This window comes from Vespula pensylvanica, chromosome 17 (assembly GCF_014466175.1).
Source record: "Vespula pensylvanica isolate Volc-1 chromosome 17, ASM1446617v1, whole genome shotgun sequence".
In the NCBI taxonomy this organism is placed as follows: domain Eukaryota; kingdom Metazoa; phylum Arthropoda; class Insecta; order Hymenoptera; family Vespidae; genus Vespula; species Vespula pensylvanica.
The window spans coordinates 687,510-711,912 of NC_057701.1; the positions used below are offsets into that span (position 1 = coordinate 687,510).

General features: G+C 44.2%; 1 protein-coding gene across 2 annotated transcripts in view; it reads right to left on the bottom strand.

The window, feature by feature from the left end:
• LOC122635207 (rhombotin-1-like) overlaps positions 1-24,403 on the bottom strand; it is a 61,753-nt gene that overhangs the window by 35,917 nt on the left and 1,433 nt on the right. Inside the window, exon 2 of one of the 2 annotated variants that reach the window (XM_043825156.1) lies at positions 5,496-5,557. The exons of the other annotated variant lie outside the window; for it this stretch is intronic. The gene's annotated coding sequence lies outside the window, so the exon portion shown is untranslated. The remainder of the gene's footprint in view (positions 1-5,495; positions 5,558-24,403) is intronic. 2 annotated transcript variants of the gene reach the window in all.

Sequence of the window (24,403 nt, forward strand, 5' to 3'; positions counted from 1 at the left end):
CGAGGATGGCAACGAAGGAAAAGGAGGTGGTGGGATAAGGAGAAGAAGAAGGTAGAGGTTGAGAAGGGGTGGCGGGAAGAAGGTTGACGGTGGAAGGCTCGCTTAATTAGAATCTTCGTTAAGGGAGCGTACAGGCTGAGCGCCGCTTCCGAGAGCGTCGCGTAAAAACGTAAGAACTATTTTCATTAAACTCACGTTGCCTCGAAAGTCTTCCACTTTTGTGCGCGCGCGAGAACGCGACGAACGACCAGCCAAGCAGCAACCAACCAACCAACCAACCAACCAACCAACCAACCAGGCTGGTTGGCTGACTGGCTGGCTGGCTGGCTGGCTGGCTGGATAGCTAGCCTTGCCTAGCTAGCTAGCTAATTCGCGTTCTCTGTCCAAAGCAAGAAGAAAAGAGAAAACGACTCGGTTGTCGTTATGAAATAGGAGCTCTGGGATTTTTTACGACGACCATTTCATTCGCGAACGTTTAACGAGCCACGATGATTAATCGTCGCGAACAAAACTAGCTAAAGAATCCTCGAGAGTTTCTCGATCCGATGAAAAAAATCGATCGAGTTTCCACGATCCCTGGTTGCACGTATACCTATGTATCTACCTACCTAACACCACGTGTTACGATCCCCTTAACCAGTAACGCGTTTCACGCGGGAACACGAGGCATCGTTTGTCGCTCGCGTACTTTTTACCGAGCACAAGCTTCGGCACTTCGGTTAATCCGAATGCCAGATTATACCGGGTGTTCCTAGAGTCCTTTCGTTTCGCGACATTTCGTTTCGTCGATATAAACTACGAACTTAAATGTAGCAGGAGCTCGTAGAAATAAATTACGTGATTCCAAGCGAAATTGTCAAAAATGTCTCTGAATGTTCGCGTATAATCGGGTAAGACATATCGAAGATTTTCGAGATGGGACACCCGGTATAGTCGTGGTAACGATAGCTGCGACACTCGAAACACGCGGCCTATTCCCTGCTCGAGCGAGGGAAATACGCGTACAACGGGGGTTTATCAGGGTGAGGATAGAAGTGGCTCCCTCTGTGGAAGTCTCGGAGGTTTCCAGGAGGAAAAGGGAGGAGAGACATAGGAGAGAGGTAGTACCTACACGACGACAGTGCCTACGCATGCACGAGAGTTATAAGCAAGTGCCAAGGAATGGGTGGAGGGTGTGTACGGTGAAGAGAAGAAAGAGGGAAGAGGGAAGAGGAAAGAGGGGAGGAGAGAAGGTGCTTGGAAACAGTGTGCGCTTGAGAAAAGGAAGTAAGGGTAGGGATCGCGAAGGGAAGATATAAGCGTAATAGAAAACAGAGAAACGCGGCAATGCCATTAGTAAAATTACCGCTTACAATATTACCGATGCGAGCTGGCAGTAGGTATTTACGAAGCCAGTGGCCCTTCCGCACCCCTTTGCGATTCCCCGAGATGGCGCCAAAGGCGCACCGTGCCCGTTAAAACCACCCCTGCGATCATCGAGGAAGCTTTAAAACCTAAACCACGGAAATATCTCTTAATAATAATACCTTCCTATCATTCTTTTATGGATTCTTCCGTACTAGTAAAGGTTAATAATTAATGTTTTCTTTCGATAATTTTCCGATCATCGATCCATCGATCGATCGATCGATCGATCGATAGAGGCCAAAGAGGATCCGTTCTTTGTTTCTCTTTTTCTTTTCTTCTGAAAACCTACTGCTCACTTTTGCCTCGTCCAAGTTAGTGAAAAAAGTCGTTTAAAAAAAGTGGAGAAGGGGAAAGAAAAAAATCATGCGAGTGATCGTTTAAAAGACGTGGAAATTTTTTGCACTGATAATTAAACGCATACTCTAATACGGTAAATAATTAACGAGTTAGAAAGAGAGAGAGAGGGGGGGGAGAGAGAGAGAGAGTTTCGACTTTCGTCACGCCAAAAACTGTCTCTCTTCCTCTCGTTTTTATTATTTTTTTTTCTTCTATACGTTTCACTGAACGACGAAGAGTCGATCGATTTTTCGTGCGCACTGCGACCAAGTTATTCGAACGAATCGCGTCGGAGAAGTAACGGATGGATAGGCACATAACGGAGGATCGGCGGGAGAGCGCGGTCACTGATTTAACGCGGCACAATTGAATCCAATTACAACTGCCGCACGGCGCACCACCGACCGATGGTTCTCAGTTAACGCGCTTCGTTTTATACATACGTACATACCTACATACGTACATATGTACCTTGAGATTTACCGTGAAAAAAAAAAAGAAAAAGAAAAAAAATATCCTCATTTTCTGCCTTACTTGAAAGTACGTAACTCTATCTATGTATATAATTAATGCAAGTAAAGGAAAAAAATAGAAAGGGAAAAAATGGAAGGCAAAAATAATAAAAACTGAAAAAAAATCGATCGAACGATAAATAATTAAGTACGACACGCTTATTATTTCTACTTTGTACTTACTGCGTGCAACAAACCAACCGATTCCCCGTTCGAGTTTCTCTTACGATATACGCTAAAACGAGCTCGCTGAATGATGAAAAGCCAGTGGGTCTCGAATTATTGATGTGTCTCAACAAGCACCGTAGCGATCATTAATTAAATGAAAGCAGCGTACGGTTAGGTATGTGTACGTTTCATTCATTAGCAATTTCGATCCTTTTCTTTCTCGTAACTAAAGTCACGCAGAGGAGACCGATAGATTCGTAAAACGTGCTGCGCCACTACGGAGAATATGTATCGTTAATAAATTTACTTCGAAGGGAGAGAAAGAGAAAGAGAGAGGAAGAAGTTCGAACGAGGAAAAAGAAAAAAAAATAGAAGCAAGAGAGAGAGAGAGAGAGAGAGAGAGAGAGAGAGAAGGCCGAGGTAAAATAGCTAATAAAGAAGTCATTTAATTTTCCATCCTTTTCTTCCCATTCGATCGAGCAAAGTTCCGTCGTTATCTTAATTAAGTTTCAAGCCGACGAGCACACGTGATCGCCGCATAATCGCTTCGAAGTCCATTAAATGGAAAGAGAAGAAGAAAGTAAGAGATAGAGAGAGAGAGAGAGAGAGAGAGAGAGAGAGAGAGAGAGAGAGAAGAAAAAAGAAAAGGAAAGGAAAAAGAAAGAAAAGAAAAAATCCAAAGAAACGCTGAACGGACATCGAAAGAACACGTTTATCCGAGAGAGCTGCCCTATCGTCGAACTTTTCAAATTATCATATCGAATTCGATGAGAAAATCTCTATCTCTAGGAATTCATCGTTTCCGCATCGATGAAAGTGTCTTTGATAAGATCGCTGGTGTTAACGTACAGCGAAGGATCGAAAGAGGTGAAAGATCGAGAGAGAGAGAGAGAGAGAGAGAGAGAGAAGGATAACACAAAAAGGGAAAAGAAACAAAGGAGAAAGGAAAGAAAGGAGAAAGGACAAAAGATCAAAGAAAAAAGAACAAAAATGAAGAAGAAGAAGAAGAAGAAAATAAAGAAAAGCTACGGTTGTCCAAGTATGCATCGTCTTTGATCGATTTCTGCTCGGTCTGCGGTCCTCTTAAGCGGCTCGCCGGAACGGTTGCCGAGCCGAAGCAACGTAATCCGTCTGTCTCGTACTAGATGGCGTGCTCCAGTAGCTGGTCTGCCAGGCGCCCCTGGCTGTTCATTAGGGGCCGCATTGTCCGCTAACTAAGTACGCCCGACCCGACCCTTCTTCCTCGCCATCCCTCCTCTTACCTACTATTACTACTACTACTATTACTACTACTACTACTACTACTACTACTACTATACTACTACTAGTACTACTACTAGTACTACTACTACTACTACTATTACTATTACTACTACTACTACTACTACTCTTCCTCCCACCCCCAGCCTGTTACGCAGCTCTTCGTTTTCCTACCCTCTCTCTACTCTCTCTCTCTCTCTCTCTCTCTCTCTCTCTCTCTCTCTCTCTCTCTCTCTCTCTCTCTCTCTCTCTCCTTCTCTTCTCTCTCTCTATCTCTGACATCTCCTCTCGTTTGGCCGATACCCAACGACAGCCAGGATTCACTGGCCATCAGCCCTCTTCGCGATTCCTCCCTAGTCTCCTGCCCTACACATGCCCTGACACTTGACGATTTTACCTGTTAAAAGGGTTCCAACTAACGCTGATTAGAACCTAACTATCAAGTGTACTTCGTGTTTCATCGGCATTCGTATGACTATTGGAAAAAATCCAATTACTAATAACGTAGTCTGATATATCAATTTACTGGTTATTTACGTCTTTTCTTAATGATATTGTTTGTAAGATCGTTGAAGATTTGCGCTGCTACTTCTACCTCTCTTTTTCCCCTCTCTCTCTCTCTCTCTCTCAATCTCTCTCTTTCTCGTCTCCTATCCAATGCGCTCTCAAGTCAGGTCGCGCAATGTATAGTCCATTGTGTCCACGATAGAATCCAATCAAGGGGCTGGCAAGCCACTTTAAAGCATCGACGTCACGGCCAATCAAACGTCTTCCTTGCACATGCAAATACTTGTCGACATGTGTATACATATATATAAAATATATACAATATATACATATACGGCAGTGGTATTTGCGTCTACGTTCTCTTATTTAGTTCGACGCCTTCATTGTTTTAACCTTTAACCCATTGTGTTCCCTGACAATTAAGAGAATAGGGCAATCCGAATAAGAAATAGCTTCTTATAACGAGTCCGACAAAGTTTAACGATCAAATAATAATATTGATTAGTTGGAACGAACGCGTTAGAAATAAGTTTAAATACAACGAATATAAGTTTCACCGTATAAAGTATAAATATAATAAAAAATATAAGTTAGCGGAGAGTAGTCGTGCGTTAATTCCATTCGTTCTCGTTGCCGACTAACGAATGTGCATTACAATTACCGAGCTATGGAAATTCAGTTACGCCTACCACCCGTACAGTGGAGCGCGTGGTTTGAGTTATATACCAAGAGAGAAGGAGGAGGAGAAGGGGAAGAGAGAGAGAGAGAGAGAGAGAGACAGAGGAGAATGAAAGAGATGGAAAGAGAGGGAGAAAGCGGGCACGAACGAACGGATAGACGTGCGGACGGACAGACGGACGTATGGCTAACTTGGCCGCCCCTCGATGAACCAACCGAGGTCGCCGGGTCCGTATTATTCGCTCGGTATAACTAACCGTATAAATACGAGCCACCGGAAATTAGTCTTTGCCGACTGGATCGCGAGCCGCGCCATCGCGTCGCACCATGATTCCCATCTCCCGACTCCGTCATTACACTCCTCATCATCGTTCTTAGTTAGGCTTAGCACTGGCTTTTACTGCTAAGCCTCTCGATGCGCTTTATCAGTCTCTTATATCCTGATCTAACTCGAGACGTATAAATTTCTTGCTCGAGGAAACGAAGATTTTTTCTTTTTTATTTTTTCTATTTTTTTTTCTTGTTCTTTTTTTTTATTCTCGCGAAAGATATATGGAATAGAAGAAAGAAAAAAAGAAGAGGAAAGAGTAAATAAGAAGAAAAAATTCGTCCATTTCTTCCACTCACCTCTCGCTGGCCCTTCGGAACGACCTTGGAACGACGTCAGCGGGGAAACGATTTAACATAACCTGCGACAGAGAATTAAAGGGGGAAAAAATTAGAATGGCTGAGTCTCGCGATACCAATTGGAATGGAGGAGGAGGGAAGGGGATCGGTAGTTAACGAGGCCGAGGAAGTTCCTTATCGAGAGCCTGCATAAAAGCGCTCGGACACGCGCATCGACGTACGCGGTACATAGTAGTAGGTGCCACTTAAGGGACCCGCATAAAAGAAAAAAAAGAAAGAAAGAAAAAAAGAAAAAAGGAAAAAGTTTCTTCTCGCTTCGATAAGCTCGGTCGAAAGAGAAAAGATAGTAGTCGGGATGTGAAAAGGTGCTTTCGAAATGAGGAGTCAAGTCAAGCCTCTCGCGGTGTCTTTTAAACCTCTTCCCTCTCTCTCTCTCTCTCTCTCTCTCTCTCTCTCGTTCTAACGAGCCGCTTTTAATTCGACTCGATCGTAATGACGATTCGTTAGCTACCATTCCATCTCGGAATATATCGAGTTAATATCGTTTTTTTAAAGCGAGTAAAGCGAGCATCGGGATCGGGTACTACGATCGTCTCCTATCACGACGTGTTTGATCCCGTAGGAAAGAGATATGAAATATTTCGTTCTGTATGAAAGGAAAACAAACGGCAAAACAACCGCGAGAGCTGACTTTTCCCGCGCAATTTGATCGATGCCATTTTCCGCAGTGACCGATCGGTATAGACGACGAGTATAGAGAGAACCCCGGCAACAGAAGAGCGAACGGAGATAGATAGTGAGCGAGCGAGCGAAAGATAGAAAGAGAGACGAAGAGGGCCGACCGTCTCGCAATCTCCTTTCGATCCAATATCCGAGTTTTTTGACAGCAATTTCGGTCACGTCCGATAATATATCTGGATCATTAATATAAAGCTCGGCCCACACACCGCGCGTCCCTCACGGGGAAATTGCTTTTCAATCCCCTGCAGCGGCCTCCGCTCCGCCAGATCTACCACCACCACTGACACAACCTCTGTGCCTCTACTACACCTCCCCAAACACCCAACCTCCTTCTCCTCCACCCCACTCTTTTTTTTTCTCCTTCCTTCTCGCACGACTTCATCCGTCTCTCTCTCTCTCTCTCTCTCTCTCTCTCTCTCTCTCTCTCTATTCGTCTTTGTTTCTCTCGCATCTTCGTCCTTCTTTACACGAATAGACGCGCGCGACCGACTTATTTGGAGGGTGAGGGAAAAAAAGAACAGAAAGGGGAAAGAAACTAAATCGAAACGGTAGCTGGTAGTCGGAATGACGCTAGGCAAATTTTCCGATTAAAAAAAGAAATAAGAAAAATAAAGAGTAAAAAAAACGATCGATGTGATATCATCGAATGCCTGTCTATCGTTCTCTCACGTTTAACCATCGTTTTCTCTTTCTCTTTTAAGAATAGGACGAAACAACAGATCGTTCGGATAGCTCGCCTTTTTATTATTTAACTCGCTCTCTATCGGCTCTAACGAGCCGTACAACGAACACAACGGATGCGGGTGCGCAACGCGTTTAAAACGTACGTTCTCTCGCGTCGAAGAGCACTGTTTGCTTTTAAGCACGGACGTGCTAATCGATCGTGCATATTTGATTGCCATTTACCAAATGCAACCCAGCGTTCCTATATGCGGGTCGTAGCTTTCGAGTTAAGGCGAGTGTTTAAGGCACGTTTTTTTTCTTCTTCTTTTCTTTCTTTCTTTCTTTCTTTCTTTCTTTCTTTTTCCTCGTGGAAAGAGAGAGAGAGAGAGAGAGAGAGAGAGAGAGAGAGAGAGAGAGAGAGAGAGAGAGAAAAGAAAAAATATTCGTCGACGTCAGCAATGACGACGAGGATACGACGTTATTCGTTAACATAAACATAACGAAGCGTTCGGTAGATGCACGGTTGCTGGATTTGTTCGGTGAAATAAAGGGAATATCGTCGAGAAAGACGAACGAGTACTTCCAAGCTGAAAGAGCTTTATAAATTGGCAGCCGATCGCATTGAATGCATTTTAATATCCTTTACCCGCACGATCTCCAATATGGCCATTTTCTAGATTCCCGTGGAATCAATAAAAGTCCTGCATCATGCACGACGCGATACTCGTACGTTATTCCACGAGAAACTGAGGAATAAAAATCTAATAACAACCGAGTTTACATCCTCTCTTCTAAACTTGTTACAGTTAGGTGCATTAAGGATTCAGTATATTCCATCAAAATTAAATGAATTTCGTCTCGATGCATGAAGAATAAGCCTGGCATATATTTGCAAAGATATATCGACTTATTATAACTTTGAATTAAGTTTCCTCGATGAAGAAAAAAAAAAAAAAAGAAAAGAAAAAAGAAAAAAGAAAAAAGAAGAAGAGAAGACAAAAAAAAAAGGAAAAAATAAGAATCTCTATTCTCATAGAACGCGCAAAAAAAATACATTTATTTCCCCGTCGTCCCCGTTCTATCTCCTAACATTTTATTATATGCAATAAAAATGTGACAATAATAAATTATTAAAAACCACGATATCTTTTTGCACCAAGCAACGGCACCCCCTTTGCGGCAATGGTGTCACGAGTATCGGCCGATGCGGAAAACGCAGGGAAAGAAAAAAGGCGCGTTCTCTCTCTCTCTCTCTCTCTCTCTCTCTCTCTCTCTCTCTCTCTCTCTCTCTCTCTCTCTCTCTCTCTCAAAATACAGGCACGCGCGTTTCCCTACCGCTTCTCTTCTCCCCCATCTAACGACAAAATCGACGACGATGGCCGAAAGTGAAAAAGAGAGAAAGAAAGGGAGACAACGTTCACGTATATATACACGGCTCCGCGAGAGCTCCAACTCAAAGCTGTGTGTACGGAACACCCTCCATAAAGGAGATCCCCTCAATCAGATAAAAAATGTATTATAGCCGCCATGATACAGGACTCAATACTTCGACGGGGCTTCGAAGGGAAAGGACGGCGTATCCTCCTGTAGGATCCACCCCCTCCTACCCTATCCCTTCTCTCTCTCTTTCTCTCTCTCGATACTTATCCCTTCTCTTCTTCCCTCTCTCTCTCTCTCTCTCTCTCTCTCTCTCTCCCTCTCTTTTTCTCTTTCTTCTACATTTACGTACGTGATACACGCGTTTACATTCACCTATATCGGTCCATCTCTTCTCTTTCTCTTTTTCTATCTCTTTCTCTTTCTCTTTCTTTATCTGTCTGTCTCCCTTTCCCTCTCTCTTTCTTTCTTTCCCCCCCCCCTCTCTCTCTCTTTCTAGTGCACACGTCGAGTCTCGTACTCTCCTTTCCTGGAAATTGCTATCGAGCGATTCAACCTCGAATGCAGATCGCTGCACTCTCCGACTCTCCGGGATGACATTCGACGAAATTAGATTCCAAGGAAAGGAGAGGAGACGACACGCGCGCGCGCGCCCTCCCGCACACGCTCGAGATGTTGCTATCCTTTCCGATTTTCCTTCTGCATTCTACCAATGCTCATTCTCCTCCTCCTCCTCCTCCTCGTCCTCCTCCTCGTCGATCGGTTTGTCTTCCGGACCGACACAACCCTCTTTCGACGACGTTCGAAATACTCTTCTTGTTTTGATGATCCTTTATTTATCAACGTACTTAATATTCCCCTGTCTAACTTATAAACGATAAGAAAACTAAGAGGAAAAGTATGGAACGAGTTTCGTGATTCATTGGAATCATACGGTAGTTTAACGCGCATCGCATTGTAAGAATTGCTGAGATGTTGGGAAGAACAATAATAATAAAAGACATCAAAGTTTGGATGTTTTTAAAAGATGTTGTGGAAAACGACGCGAGTTGAGAACCACCGTTGGCAAACGTAGCGACCAACGGACGCATCTAAGTTATTTACTCGAGAAGGATAGAGAGAGAGAGAGAGAGAGAGGGGGGGAGAAGGAAGAGACGAGTGGAACGAACGGCCAGATATCCAGGGAGTCTGCCGGTGGAGGCATCGAGGGGTAATTTTATCCGCACTTAGCAGATGGATTCACCCTCGTGCCATCACACGATACCCTTCTTCTTTCCTCCCTCTCTTTCTTCCTCGTCTTCGTCTTCGTCTTGTTCATTCGTCGAATCGCTCGATAAAATTCCGTATTCGTATTCGACGTTTTACATAAATTACCGAATAACATCGGATAATAACCTTGATCGCGATTAAAACTCGAAAAGAATCCTTAGAATTTAAGCAGGCTTTCTCGCACCGATCTGATCTCGAAACGTTCTCATAACTCAAACGCAGTAAGCCAACGACGAGTCCGATGTGTGTGCATCACGAGATAATGAGTCTCATCCGGGACTGGCTGGCAAAAAGTTGCCACGAAATTGGCGACACGTGTGTTGCACCGAGCTAACAACCAAAGACGAATGAGAGTAAAGGAAATAATAATAATAATGATGATGATGATGATGATGATGATGATGATGATGATGATACTTGAGAGACAAGGGAGATGGTTTCTCAAAGAGAAAATTCACGAAACTTGCTCAACCTATTTTTTTCGCTGACCGATCGAAAAGAAAAAATAAAATAAAATAAAATAAATCGTAAACCGATTCGAAATGAATTATTTTAATGTATTCCACCCGCCGGAAAGTTATATCCATTACAGTAATTGAATATATATCGGGCTGATCGATCTAGCCAAATGTATTCGAAATAATTCTCTAATACGTCTAATATGTCTTTACAACGTATACGTTAATAATAATTTGGAATACGTCGAGTTAGAAATTTTTCATTAGACCACCGACGAGATTACGGGAAATATCAGAAGGAAACAATGGTAATTTGTATTGGATCACTCGACGTGGAAGGACCCTCGAAGAAAAATGAGAAGGGATGGAAGGGAGTCGTGGAAAACGAAGTGGTACGCCTCGAGCATTATCGCGCCGCGCGCATTTTTCACGGAAGGAGGATATAAAACGTTGTAAAGGGAACGTTGTGCGGATGGTTGCGTTATAACCGCACCGCAGGAGCTGCGTGTCGCAGGGTTTATTTCGTCGTCCCGTAGCGTAGAGGTGGTTGAAACTACAAGGGAACGAGTGCACCGCAAACACGACGCGTCGTTCGTCGGGTTAAAGTTTTCTGCGTACGAAGAGAGAACGATGAAAGAGAGAAAAAGAAATAAGTAGTATTACGGAGTTTTGTACGGTCGACAAAGTCGATGCGGAATAAATGCGATGTATGGCTAGGCTCGTGCTAAAATGACGAACGCGGTAAAAACGCGGTAAAAGCCGGAGTTAGCTACCTACCGTTCTCCGATTCTCTCTAGACAACCCCTTCTCGTACGGCCACAGCGTTAATAACATCAGCGCGAGTAATGTAATCGAGTACGAGCTGGCCACGAACTCACCAAAGTGCACGACGAGTATACTTTGTCCCCCTCCCTTACCTTCTCCATCTCCTGCACGCATTTACTCTCGATCTCTTTCCCATTATTTCTCTCAAAATTCTAGTATCGTTTGAGACTACGAATATGTCTCCGCGATAGTCTTATACCAAAGTAATTAGAATCGCGTCGCTATCTCTCGGTAACCTTTTAAAACTACGACCGTATATTATTTTCTTTTGGAGTATCTTAATACGTCTGATACGTATGCAAGAGGTATTATCAAAATTTTTGCGTGGCACGTAGTACTGGGGATAGTAGGACTTTTTACTCGATCCTCTTTTTCTTAGACGGTTACCAACAGGGATCAAAGGAGCCGAACAAGAGCAAGAGAACGGATGTCGCCGCGCCTTAAAGGCTTCCTTAAACGAGAGAGAGAGAGAGAGAGAGAGAGAGAGAGAGAGAGAGAGAGAGAGAGAGAGAAAACGCGAAAAAAAGGAAAAAGACGAGGGAAAGAGAAACGGAAGACAGCTTTAAAGTCCGAGCTACCAATGAAACGCGATCGTTTTAACGCGCGATAAACTTTTAAAAGGAGCCGCGCGAAAAGAACGGAAACGAGCGGAGACCACCCGCGATGTCTGTAGCCTTCCTTAAGAAGTGCAGAAGGAAGAGAAGGAGGAGAGGAGGAGAGGAGGATCTCACGATTCTCCACGGCTAAAACGATTCGAACGAAAACTGAATTTTACATTCGCTCTGGATACTCGTCGATACATACATACATACATACATACATACATACATATATATGTATATATATATATATCGGCGTTCCTTGGGAAAATAGAAACTACTAAGGCGTCCTTTACAATGAACTCTCGTTACGTCTTGCATCTTGTGTGTAGATTTCACCTCTGGGAACCCCAAAAGGATTTCATTTTTTAAATACCAGCGATTGACGAAAGGTACTTTCATTTATTAAAAGAAACAAAGACTCGCTTTTCCCTCTAATAAATAAAAAGAGAAAGACGAACGAAGGAACAAGAGAAAAAGAGGTAGGGAGAAGAGGTAGAGGAAGAGGGTAAAGGGTAGAAGAGGTAGAAGAGGGAGGCAATTTAAATTCAGTCCAAGCTTCAAACGGACCTGACGCACGTAAAACGATAGGACGCGTGCGTCGTCGAGAGGACGGAGGGCTCGCGGCCCAGTGACGTGTTTATTTTAACGGAGCCCTCACCCTCTCTCCCTCCCCTCTCTCTCTCTCTCTCTCTCTCTCAACCCCTCTCTCTCTTTCTTCACTTCTCTGCGTCACTCCTAACCGGCACGGCTGGCAATATAAAGTTAATGACATTTGATCCCATAACGTCGAAAGTTAATTCCTTTCGGTATTAATACGGAGAGTGCATCCCCGGTAATGAGATTGCATTGAGCGCGAGGGGGATGATATAAGGGGTCGCTTATAAAGCTTACCCCGTAATAACGTATTGTCCGAACATAGGTGCGCTCGCGCGCACGCATCAACGACGTACCTATGCCGGAGCAAGCAGGAGCCTATCTATCCGTGAACTCGAGGTCCAAGCAAGCGTGATATTCGGTTGCACCGAGTAAAAAGTTACGGGGATGTGACGCGTCACCTGCGTGCGAGCGACCGAGCTCGCCACCACCACCACCACCACCACCACCACCAACACCACCACCACCACCACCATCACCACCACCACTGCCACTACCACCACCACCTCTGTGTCGACGATCGATGCTTTTGCCTTCGTATCGGCGCCGCTTTAAGCTTGAGGGGTGCCGTTGCTTCCGCGGTATCCACCCGCCACTGACACTTTGCGCTTCGATCCTAATAGTAACGCCCGAATCAATGTGGATCTTTCTCTCTTTCTCTCCTCCGTCGCTCTATCTTTCCTTTCGTTATATTTTTTAACTAGCTCGTTAACGTTCAAGTTTTTGTCTTTCTTCCATCCGTCGCTTTGCATTTTTTGTTCATATTTTGCTTCGCCCCCCCCCCCCCCGAGATCGTTCCATCAGGATGAACGAACAGTAAATGCATTTATCCGTCCTTTTGTTTCTTTCTCACCAAACGAAATCAAATTTTCACGAGTCTCGTTCGGTCTCTCCCCGTGATTACAAGTAATCGCTCTCGGTATACGTTTTGAGCGACGAGATGGAAATACCTTTTTATCGTTTGTGCTACGCCAGTAGGAGTGGGTGGTAGGAAGAGAGGAGGGTTGAATTAAAAGGGAGGAAAAGGAGATGACGGGGTGTCGTTCGATTTCGAATAAAGTTAATTGGAAAACATTGTTCGGCGAGACGAGACACGAGGTGGCGACAGGCCGAAAGAGGGGGAGGGGGGGAGGAGAAGGAGAAAGAGAAGGGGGTCGACAGGGGCGGGGGGGTTTCGTGGACTGGGGATTGACGGGGGGAGGGGAAATAGAAAGAGAGAGTGAAGCGGAGAAACGGATGCCGCTGGGAATCGAGGGATCGGGTGAGTTAGCGAAAATTAATATTCCATATCGCTCCATCGAATCGTACAACGGCGAGGGCAACCGATCGAAGCCGCGTCGACAGGCAGTCGTCGATAAAACAGATTCCGTAGTGACCGATCTTTTCCCTATTTTTTCATATCTTTTTTCTTTCCCTTTTTCTGTTTTTTTTTTTTTTTTTTTCATTTAAATTATTTAACATCGTCAGAATCTATTATTTTATTACATAAAATTTTCTCGGAATCTCGAAGAAAAATGGTGAAACGTTGCGAGACGCGTCGAATCGTCGTCGTCGTCCTCGTCGTCGTCGTCAAGGAGCATAACACTAGGAAAAGGAGACTACGGCGAATCCTATAAGCCTTAGAGATTCCAGGATCGTCGTTGGCTCTTCGTCGCCTCCTGATACGAAAACGCCAACATGTGTTGGCACGAGCCAGGCACGTGGGATCACAACCCTGACAGTTTTCTAATAGAACCCGTAAATACTAGGGGGTCCAAAGTGAGTTATGTTTTTTTCGAATGGAACCGTGAAACTTGCCATCAGAAGTCGTATGACAACTCATGAATATATTTCGCCAAGACCATACATCGTTGTCGCGTCAAACGAGATCGAAGTAATGAACCATTAACATGGGACGAAACTAATGACTCACTCTCTCTCTCTCTCTCTCTCTCTCTCTCTCTCTCTAATCCGTCGTTGCATCTTTAATAAATCCCGATTACATTTGCTATCGAGTTGGTATTATCAGTCGCATAAATAATCGCAATTCTATATATTATATCACACGCGTATACGCGTTTTATCCTCGCTTTGGAATAATTCACGAATTTCGAAACGTCCTCTCGGCTACCTCCGGACTACTAGCATACGTTTGACGTAAAACGGGACCGCGAAATATGACGGGAATGAAATCGAACGAGCGAACGAACGAGAGCGGGCTAGCGAGCGAGCTAGCAACGATTTTCGTTCGAGGAACGATTATTATCGCGTGCGAGCAAACGAGTGAACGAGCATAGAGAGAGAGAGAGAGAGAGAGAGAGAGAGAGAGAGAGAGAGAGAGAGAGAGAGAGAGAGAGAGATGGGTGGCTAATACCTAAATAATTGGCGGTCGTTTCGCGCCAGATTTACGAGGCAATAATTGGAAAGAACGTTGTTTTCCGCGCGCGCGCCGCTGCTTAGTCGCGAACGCATGAAAACGCGGCTTACGTACCGCAACACGCTCGGAGGTTTTTCGATCGGCCGCTCGAAACTCGCACGTTTGCGGTGAGCAAACGCACTCCACCACCCCCGTGCTGATGTTGCCCTGCCACCAACGTGTTCTACCGTAATACACCGTAACGGCATTGCATATTAGCCAGGCGCGGGTATTAATTCGTTGCCTGCGAGCACCTGACCGACGACGAACGATCTATAATTATAATAATAACAATGAGCGTCGCGTTAAGAGAGAGAGAGAGAGAGAGAGAGAGAGAGAGGGAGGGAGAGAGCTCTAATTGCCCGTTTAATATTTAGTCTTCTCATGGGAATTCGCTTCCGGTCTACCAATGAAAATCTATCGCATGGTAATTATCTAACTACTTGTAAAATATTTACCTTTTCTTCTCTTTGCGCATAAACGAATCAAGTTTAACCGATTAACGACCTTTCAACTCGTCGTTTGTGTCGGTATACTGTTAAGAAACGCTTTTGATTGAAAAATCTTTTTGCCAATTGAAAGGGATAATCGATAAAGAAATTTCGTTAACGATTCATCAACAAACACGTCCATCCACGTATGTACGTACGCTGGCACGTCTGTTACCCGACATCGATTACTATTAACCTTAAACGAACGACATCATTACAAACCTCTTAATAAATCTATGCTGATACAATATTTTCATTATTGTTCAAACATCGTGCGATCGTTAACGTTCGATATGATGAAGTCCACGTTATAAGATTCGTATCGGCCATCGGGCTACTGTCCGTTTTTAAAGATTAAATATAACAGTTGAAAATATTTCTCGTATCTATCGTCTGGAAGAAGAAAGAAATAAAGAATGGGTGAATTGTTCGAATAAACATGATAAACGTTCTCTTCTCTCGATGTTTCGCGTTATTCTCCAAAAGCAACGATGGGACAGAATCGACGCCATAATGACAACGTAATGCGATTATTATAGGGGAAGTAATCGGCTTATTAATCGCCCGGTGAGATTGAAAAAGCGGTGCATTTGATTATGGAAAAAGAAACGCTCGGCAAAATTAGATACGAGGGGAAAAAGAGAAAGAGAGAGAGAGAGAGAGAGAACTCCCTCCCAAAAAAAATCGAATCGACGAGGCGCGAAAAAAAAGTATTACGTGCGTGTCTTGTGTTACGACGTATTGTATAGTAGGTATTATATAAAACTCACTTAGGCTATTTGCGAAGAAAGAGAAAGATAGAGAATATGAGTGTGCGTTGGTTGCGTGCATGCGTCCGTGCGTGTGTTTGCGTGCGTATTTCTCTGTGTGTTGTGTATGTATGGGTGACTGCGTGCATGCGCGTTCGTATTACTAGCTTTGTCGCCATTTGGAAGGCCAGATAAGACGCGGTATAAATTTGTAAACGCCCTCATAAGAGCCTTCGGATCGAAATCGTACAACGTGTACGCGTATAGAGAGAGAAAGAGAAAGAGAAAGAGAAAGACAGAGGGAAAGAGAGAGAGAAAAAGCAAGAGTAAGAGAGAGAACACGTTTACGAGGTGTAAGATTTATGGCCGAGCTGTAACCGCACCTGCAGCCACCTGGCTTCTTTTCTCCATCAGACACGGCGGCCCTGGTTCTCGCTAGATTGAGATTACAAAATCCACACACACCCGCCGACGCCGACGCCGACGCCGACGCCCTGTGCCGTATAAATGACGCATATTGCTTCCTAGCGAAATTAAAGTATAGATGTGTCCGACGGTAAATTCACTGTTGTTCTTCCTGGATAACGTAAACATCCAGACACAACGGAGTTAAGTTTTATGAGATAAAAGAGTACGAGAAAGAGGATTGATTTCATTTCTTTTTCTTTTACCTTTTTTTTCTTTCTTTTTTTTCTTTCTTTCTTTCTTTCTTTCTTTCTTTCTTTGTCCGTTCGGTTCTTTTTTAATGGTAATAAAATAAAGAAGAAGAAGAAGAAGAAGAAACGAATTATCTCGTTTAACAACGTATTCGAGCGAACGCCGAAGAGCTTTTACAGCGACAAGAGGTATTAAAGACGATCGTCTCGGAATATTATATTTGATTCTAATCTACCAAATAGGATGGCGGTATACTTATTCACGCATGCCTCGCTCGCTTACTCGCTCCCATGTAGTAGACGGTAGAAATTTTGTCACGTCGAACGCGCCGGAAAAACGTCGCGGAAAATGACGCGAATGGGATCGTATTTGGTATCTAAAGGATGAGATCGGTAATCGAAAAGAGAGAGAGAGAGGGAGAGAGAGGGTGCCGCTCGTAACGCGTTATAAATTTTTCTCGTGATTATAACGATACGTAGTTATAGAGAAAAAAAATGAATAAATAAATAAAAACAAAATAAAAGAGAAAGAACAGAACGAGAGAGAGAGAGAGAGAGAGAGAGAGAGAGATCGATAGAAAAAAATAAAAGTAATAAAATCACGGTGAGCTATCGTTTGTCAGGTCCGATGTTGGTGGAAGCACGAGAGAAAGCAATTTTATGATTTCAAGCGAGAAAAGGATAGCGTGCTCGGCTTCTTTTTCGCTCGATCGAGCCGATCGAGCACCCTCGAAAAATTATATTTGATTCTAATCTAGCAAATGGAATGGCAGTGCAGCCTATTTATTTGCACTTGTGCTTCGAAACCGGTCGCTGCACTGTTATTGTCAGTGACGTATAACCATCAACCCTGGTGTTGTACCTACGTACGTATCTAAGTACGTACTATATATCTCCATGTACGTACATCGTTTTTCTTCCGGTTATTTGTTTCGAGTACGCGTCTGCGCCTTACCCGAATCGAAGAACACCATGTACCCGAAGTTAAAAACCCCCGTACATTTTGCTTTTCAGACTAGTCGAGAGACTTTTATTTCTCTCTCTTTTTTCCTCTTTCTCTCTCTCTCTCTCTCTCTCTTTTCTTTCCGAACGATATCAAATTCCGATACGTTTGTTCCAAACTTTTCTAATAGAGAAAAAAAAGGAAGCAGTAGTGCCAGGCCAAACATATTTTATCGCGTGTCGTTTTTTTTCGATTTAACAACAACGTATCGCCAATTGAAAATCGAGAGAAAAAAAAAAAAAAAATAAAGAAGTCTGCATCTCTCTCTTTCTCTCTCTCTCTCTTTCTACGATGGAAGAAATACATGGAGAGAAATCAGTGTCACGTATTTATTTACAGAACGACGCTATAAGGTCGAAAGCAAAAAAAAGAGAGAGAGAGAGAGAAAGAGAGAACGGAACACGATCAGCCGATCTTGATTTTCAGGGCCGATCGTAACGCGTGTGTGCCAATGGTCAATACATTTGCCGTGAGTGTAGAGCAAGTGATCGTGGCACTTATAGACACGGCGTGCCTGGACAAAGTAGCTATTTTCCAGCGAGTGCTCACCGATTAAAAAAGTAATCCTCTACCATGGCAAAGAAGAGTGGGGATAAAACCAAGTCGAATTCTTCTCTAGGATCGTGCCAGATGTTGAAAACACACGCGAGGGGAGCACGAAAATTTATTTTTTTTCCTCTCTCTCTGTCTCTCTCTCTCTCTCTTATCCTTCCTCTTTTTCTCATTTTTTTCTATCTACTCTTCCCATTCGATTCGAACGAAATTACAATTAGAAACGTCAACGCTAATATCCATTACGCGAGTACTAGTAGTCCGTTCGTTAAAGCTTGGAGAATGGAAAAGAGACGTCAATTCGATTACTAATGGGAGGCGTGTCCATACGCACAAAGTCCTATTCGTCGGACAAGGCGAGTGCCACTGTTACTCACTCACTGTCCGATCAATTACAGTACGCGTTAATCTCGGTAATGTGATATTATCGCGGTCAGCAACGATGTCGTGACAGCGACGCCTGCCTGCCTGCCTGCCTGCCTGGCTGGCTGGCTGGTTCGGTTGCTTGGTTGCTTGGTTGCTTGCTACTCCTCTAAAGCGTTTTGTCGAGACGTCGAACTACTATCTCTCTCTCTCTCTCTCTATATATATATATATATATATATATATATATATATATATATATATACACACATCAGCAAGAATATTTATGCTCCTCTCGAGGTAGATTCGAACACGCGACGAATTTTGCACCAACGAATTCGTTCGATAACATGACGATCATCGAAAAAGGGTCGACGACGCGAAGGGTTGCTAGGTATATGAAATAAATCGAGCCTCGCCCGGGCGAAGCCAATTCCGAGTATTTCGTATGTAGGTCAGCTATGTGTCCGTGTATCGAGTTTAATTTGGAATAAAAAATAAAATAGAGAGTAAAAAAGAGAGAGAGAGAGAGAGAGAGAGAGAGAGAGAGAGAAGGGAAAAAAAGAGGAGAAGGAAGAAACGATATACTGCGAATTACATAAAAACGACGATCGATCTTTATAAAACGATTTTCCGTTAGGCGAATCCTAACATAAGACGTTATGGGGATGTTGTATAGTCTTGAAAATCGATTCGCTTAACCGCAACGTAATCGATTATCACCGCAGAATTAATAACCGTTGTCGATAACCACAGCATTCGAACCTTACGTTCGATTAATACGAGCTGGGTTTCGTTCGTATAATTAATACGATCCTAACGAGATTCGCGTATCGAGGGAGCGCGAGAACACCGAACGAGTCAACACACACAATTCTACCAGGCTACTCTATATCGTTCGCCAGAGCTCTCGCACGCCATACGATTATATATTATTCGAGTTTGCGGAAAGACCGCCGTAGTATCTACGCCTCTCATCGAATTAACAATGTTCTATGATGAATCGAAAAAGAAGCAATATCGAGGTAGATAACAAATGCGATACGCGCGTTTTCAAGGATGATATAATAGAGAACGGATGGGAGAAAGAAAGGGAGATGTTGTCGAACGTGGGAAAGAGAGAAGAGGAGAATGAAAGAATGAAATAAAAAATAAAAAAAGAAAAGCAAAAAAAAGGAGGGAAGAAACAAGAAAAAAAAAAGGAGGAAAAAAGGAGACGGGGTTGGCGAACGGGACGGCGGCGGACAGTCGTGAAGTAAATAGGACTCCTACTCGTTCTCCCGTAAAATTGTATGTGAAATTGTGCGATGTGTCTTACGAATTGAATCGCCGGAAACGACATTGATTTTATTGCTTGTTTCCAGTGATACGGTACACCTCCAATCCGAGCCACGTGATCTACCACCCACCACCCACCACCCACTACCCCGAGCTCTCGTCTTTCTCTTTCTCTCTTCTCGCTTTATCCCTCTTTGCTCTTCCATTTCCGTCGGCGAGTACTTCCTCTTGCAGATAACGTCGAGTACGTAGACACGTACGGATTATTCGACACGCTACGACGTCGTCGATGTTGACGAGCGCTAATGTAAACTATGGGAATAGTAATTCCGTTCGAATCGAATCGGATTGGAGAAAGTCGAAATTGCGATCTCGTTGTACCCCCGGATCTCTCTCTCCCTCCTTGGATATTCTAAAAGGATTCTCGGTTAGCCGGATCGATCGATAATTAATTTTTCTCGATAGCGCGAAATAAGGTAGATAGCTAGAGGTATCTACTTGCCCGAAGAGATTCAGAATCGTAATCGCCGTATAAACCCATTACCGTCCTCCTCTTCCTCCTTCTCTCTCTCTCTCTCCCTTCCTTCTCCTTCTCCTCTTCCCTCTTGGATCTCCTACAACGAGAGGGTAAAACTTTTGTCCTCGGATATAGCCATAAAACGCGTCTTAACAGTCAGCCAGATTCCATTCTTCTCGACTCGATTCAGACTCCAAAGTCGCCTTACTTTTCAAGATTCGGATTTTGAATAAGGTGATGAGTAAGATGTAGTTCTATCGCCTTTTCGCTTAGCGAGTGGTTACGAAGTTTATAATAGAACGCATCTGGAGTTTACTCGACGTTCAACTTTGCACTCGTTAATATTCGAAGGAGTAGGAAAGAGACCCAGAGAGATAGGGATAGAGAGAGAGAGAGAGAGAGAGAGAGAGAGAGAGAGAGAGAGAGAGAGAGAGAGAGAGAAGTCGATATCTAGTCGCGAGATTCAATGTCTAAAGCGTTAACCTTCGCTGGTAAAAAGAAAATGTGACCGCAACGAGAAAAGATCTGGCTCAAAAGAAACGTTTTACGTGTCGCTCCCGTTCAAGTTTTTCTCTGATCGCTCATGCACGATGAATCCTCCTGACCCAGAAAGCGGGGGTTTTGAATTCGTTGACGTTGTGTGTTACACGTTCTAAAAGTATACGGAAAATGAAGCGGACGTAGAAAATGAATTGCCGCGAGGAGGAGAAACGATATGACGCAGGAATGATTTCGAATCGGCTATCGAATTTTAACTAAAATCTTGCGGAACTTGGCCAAGCGGATATGGTCAATCGTGTCCGATGACTTTCGAATCGATTAACACCTAATCTCTATTCTGTTAAATATATAGCTAGGTAGATATAAATACATACACGCACGTATCTATATATGTACGTACTTGTAGCCGTATATATATAAAGCGCGAGGACAGAGACTTTTAGACGGTGCAAGCGGGGTGTGCCGCCTTGGAAATTTTCATAACTGCGAAAACGGACGCTGCGTTCACGGGCTCCGCCCATAATTTGCTTTCAATGACTTACCACGGGCTAATTGCAGAATGCAGCGCGCGCGGTAATATCGCTTTGCAAGGCTACGTCCGGGAGCCGGCTATACTTTAGTTCGCAATTTAAACTTTACTTCCTCCCGGAATTGATTAGCTTTTAGTAATTAAGCAAGCAACGCCTTGGTCCTCCTTCTCTTCCACCTCCTCCTATTTTCCTACTCTGCTTCTCTCCTCCTCATTTCGTTCCTCCTCCTTCTCGTCTATCCCTCTGCCCCTTCTTCCTCCTCGCGCTTGCGTTCGATTTGCGCGCTCGAGCACGCGTCCAACCACACGCACCTTAAACTCCGTATATACGAACCTATTTCTCTCTCGCTCCCACTTCCGTCTCACCCTCCATCAAAGCGCTCCTCTCTCTCTCTCTCTCTCTCTCTCTCTCTCTCTCTCCTTCTCCTCTCCTCCTCCTCACGGATCGCTCCCTCTCTCGTTATCTCTTCTCTCCTTCCACGTTCGTCGAGTGGTTTTAATCAACGCTCCACAAATGTGAAACCAACAGAGGCGAAAGAAGACAAGGACGGCCAACGAGGGAGATAAAAAGAGAGGCGTACAGTCGGACGGATAGATAGCCGGATGAGTAACCGGATAGGTAAATAGATGCCTCCCAGATTGGCGAATATTTCATGGGGCTTACCAATATCTCTCCCCCCCTCTCTCTCTCTCTCTCTCTCTTGGCGTCCTATTCTCTAAGGGTGAAATTAATGTCGACGATCTTTAAAATATCGATTTGAGAGGAATCAACGAGACTTGTTATGACGTACATATGCGACCGTCTTAAGCAACGTCAAGGTGACATTGAGAATTCGATGAATTCGAACGTTCTTCCGAGGATACATTTATTTATTTCTTTTCTTTTTTTTTCTTTCTTTCTTTCTTTTTCTTTCGTTTCCAGGACACGAAAGGCTAACCTCAATCCTAGTGGTACCTTGTATATCCCGTCGGATCGCAGCGCGAAGTAATTTTGGCATGGAATGCGTTTCCCTCGATAGCCGCTCGTATACGGGTAGAAGAGCTTGCCCAGCCGGGACAGGGCCGACCAATTTCAACTTCCATTATACACCCTTACTCGATTCGGCCGTAGTATTTCCAAAGTATGCGGCCCAGAACGTATCCGGTTTGCTAGCTGGCTCTTTCTACCCTTCCTTCCACTTTCACATCCGTTAACCTCTTTCTCCTTTCGTTTTCCCAATCCTCTGTCTCCTTTCTTCGCCTCATTCTGTCCTCATCTTATTCTCGGTGTTATCTCGTAGGTAAGAACATCGAATCGACGGCAAGCGATCGTGCGAAATAAATAGCGTTTCTCCTTCTCCCACCCCTTCCCTTCTCCAACCATTTCCTGCCGTCACCCTTCACTCCACGCTACTCTCTCCCCATTCACGATATCTTTTTCTTTTCATTCTCGCGGATTTGTGTCTTAAAGACACTTTTTTTTTTTTTATCTACGATTTCCGATCGATTTCCAACGATATCGTATAATTTAGAAACTCTAGATCGGGAATAGAAAATTCGCGTTCGATTTTGGAACGTTCGACAGGTTTCGGAAATACTCGCGGACGCTACGGCACGAGGCTCTCAGCCCTCGACGAATTTAAAAACGCAATTTACGAACGATAGAGCGTCGCCCGTAGTCCGCAGGAACGAAGAAAGAGAAGTGAAAGGGAAAGGGAGGTAGATATCGAAGTGTAAGTAACCCCTTACCCGTTACTTATCTCTCTCTCTCTATCTCTCTCCCTCCCTCCCTCTCTCTCTCTCTCTCTCTCCCTCTCTCTCTTTTCAGACAAGAGTGTACCTAAGCTTTGCTCGTAAAAATGTTGTTTTTTAATTTAGGAGACGCCGTGAGGTTAATATATGGTTTTAATTTCAGGATTTCATTTAGGGGTTGGCGGCACACACTTTCTTTCTCTCTTTCTCTCTCGCGCGCGCGCGCGCGCGTTCTTTGTCCAGAGGGAGAGGACGAACGCGAACCAGTAGAATCACGAGAAGATGGAGGAGGAGAAGGTAAAGGAAGAGGAGGAAGAGAATGAGGAGAAGACGAGCAACTCCCGTAGGAAAAGATAGCGTCGACTTGCGTTAGAAACGGCACCAACGAAAGAAGCTGCTTCTTCGTAAGAAAAGAGAAAGAGAAAGAGAAAGAGAAAGAAAGAAAGAAAGAAAGAGAGAGAGAAAGAGAGAGAGAAAGAGAGAGAGAAAGAGAGAGAGAGAGAGAGAGAGAGAGAGAGATGGTAGCTCCGGTAGGATGGCGACCACTTCCGGCCGCGAAGATTGACTTCCGACTCCCACCTTGACTGAGTCTAGTCGGTACACCGAAGCGAAAAACCAATCGGAAGACGCGCCCCTTCGAGCGCACGAATTCGACCCGCCAACCCTCTTCTCTCTCTCTCTCTCTCTCTCTCTCTCTCTCTCTCTCTCTTTCTCCCTCTCTTTCTCTCTCTCGCTTGCGTCCCTCGAGACGATCTCTCAAGGAGACACCTACACGCATAAACTTGTATGTAGGTATATCGTGTGAGATAATGTCGAGACTACGTGAAAACTCGAACGTTGAAAATTCTCGTACTTCTTTACGAAGAAAAGAGCGAAAGAGAAAAAGCGAAAGAAAGAGAGAGAGAGAGAGAGAGAGAGAGAGAGGGAGGGAGGGAGAGAGATTGAAAGAAGCAAATACCTCTGGTACTCGAAAGATTTTTATCGGAAAAGAAGAAATCGCTTCGAAAACGATTTCGAGTTCATTATATAGATATACGAAATCGTCGAATACGATAAATCATCAGAGGGGAAGTTTCACAGAGAGACGATTCTCGGCTGACGCAAACGTTCTCTCTCTCTCTCTCTCTCTCTCTCTCCGCCCACCTCGAGAAAGGCGAGCGGCAATCGGCGCAATTAACGTTTCGACGATAAATTAAAGCGCGTTAATTACGGAATGACCTTGGATTCCATTAGAAGAACCCGCAAAATACGAGCCCCGTTCCAGCGCAAATACATATATAGATACATACGTACGTACCATACATACAAGCATACATATATATACGTTTATACATAGGATCTACGTAGATACATTCGTACGTACGTATACGTGGAAACGTACGTGTATATACGCATGTATATGTATGTACGGGGAGAGATGCTGGCTGAGTGCTCGCGCGCGCACCTTCTGCCATCGCTCGGCACCTTAGTCCAGGCAATTACAACGGTCATCGCATGCGCCCAGGCAATTAAGGCGCTCCCCAATTAATGCCTCGCCAGCTCTCGCCGCGGTGA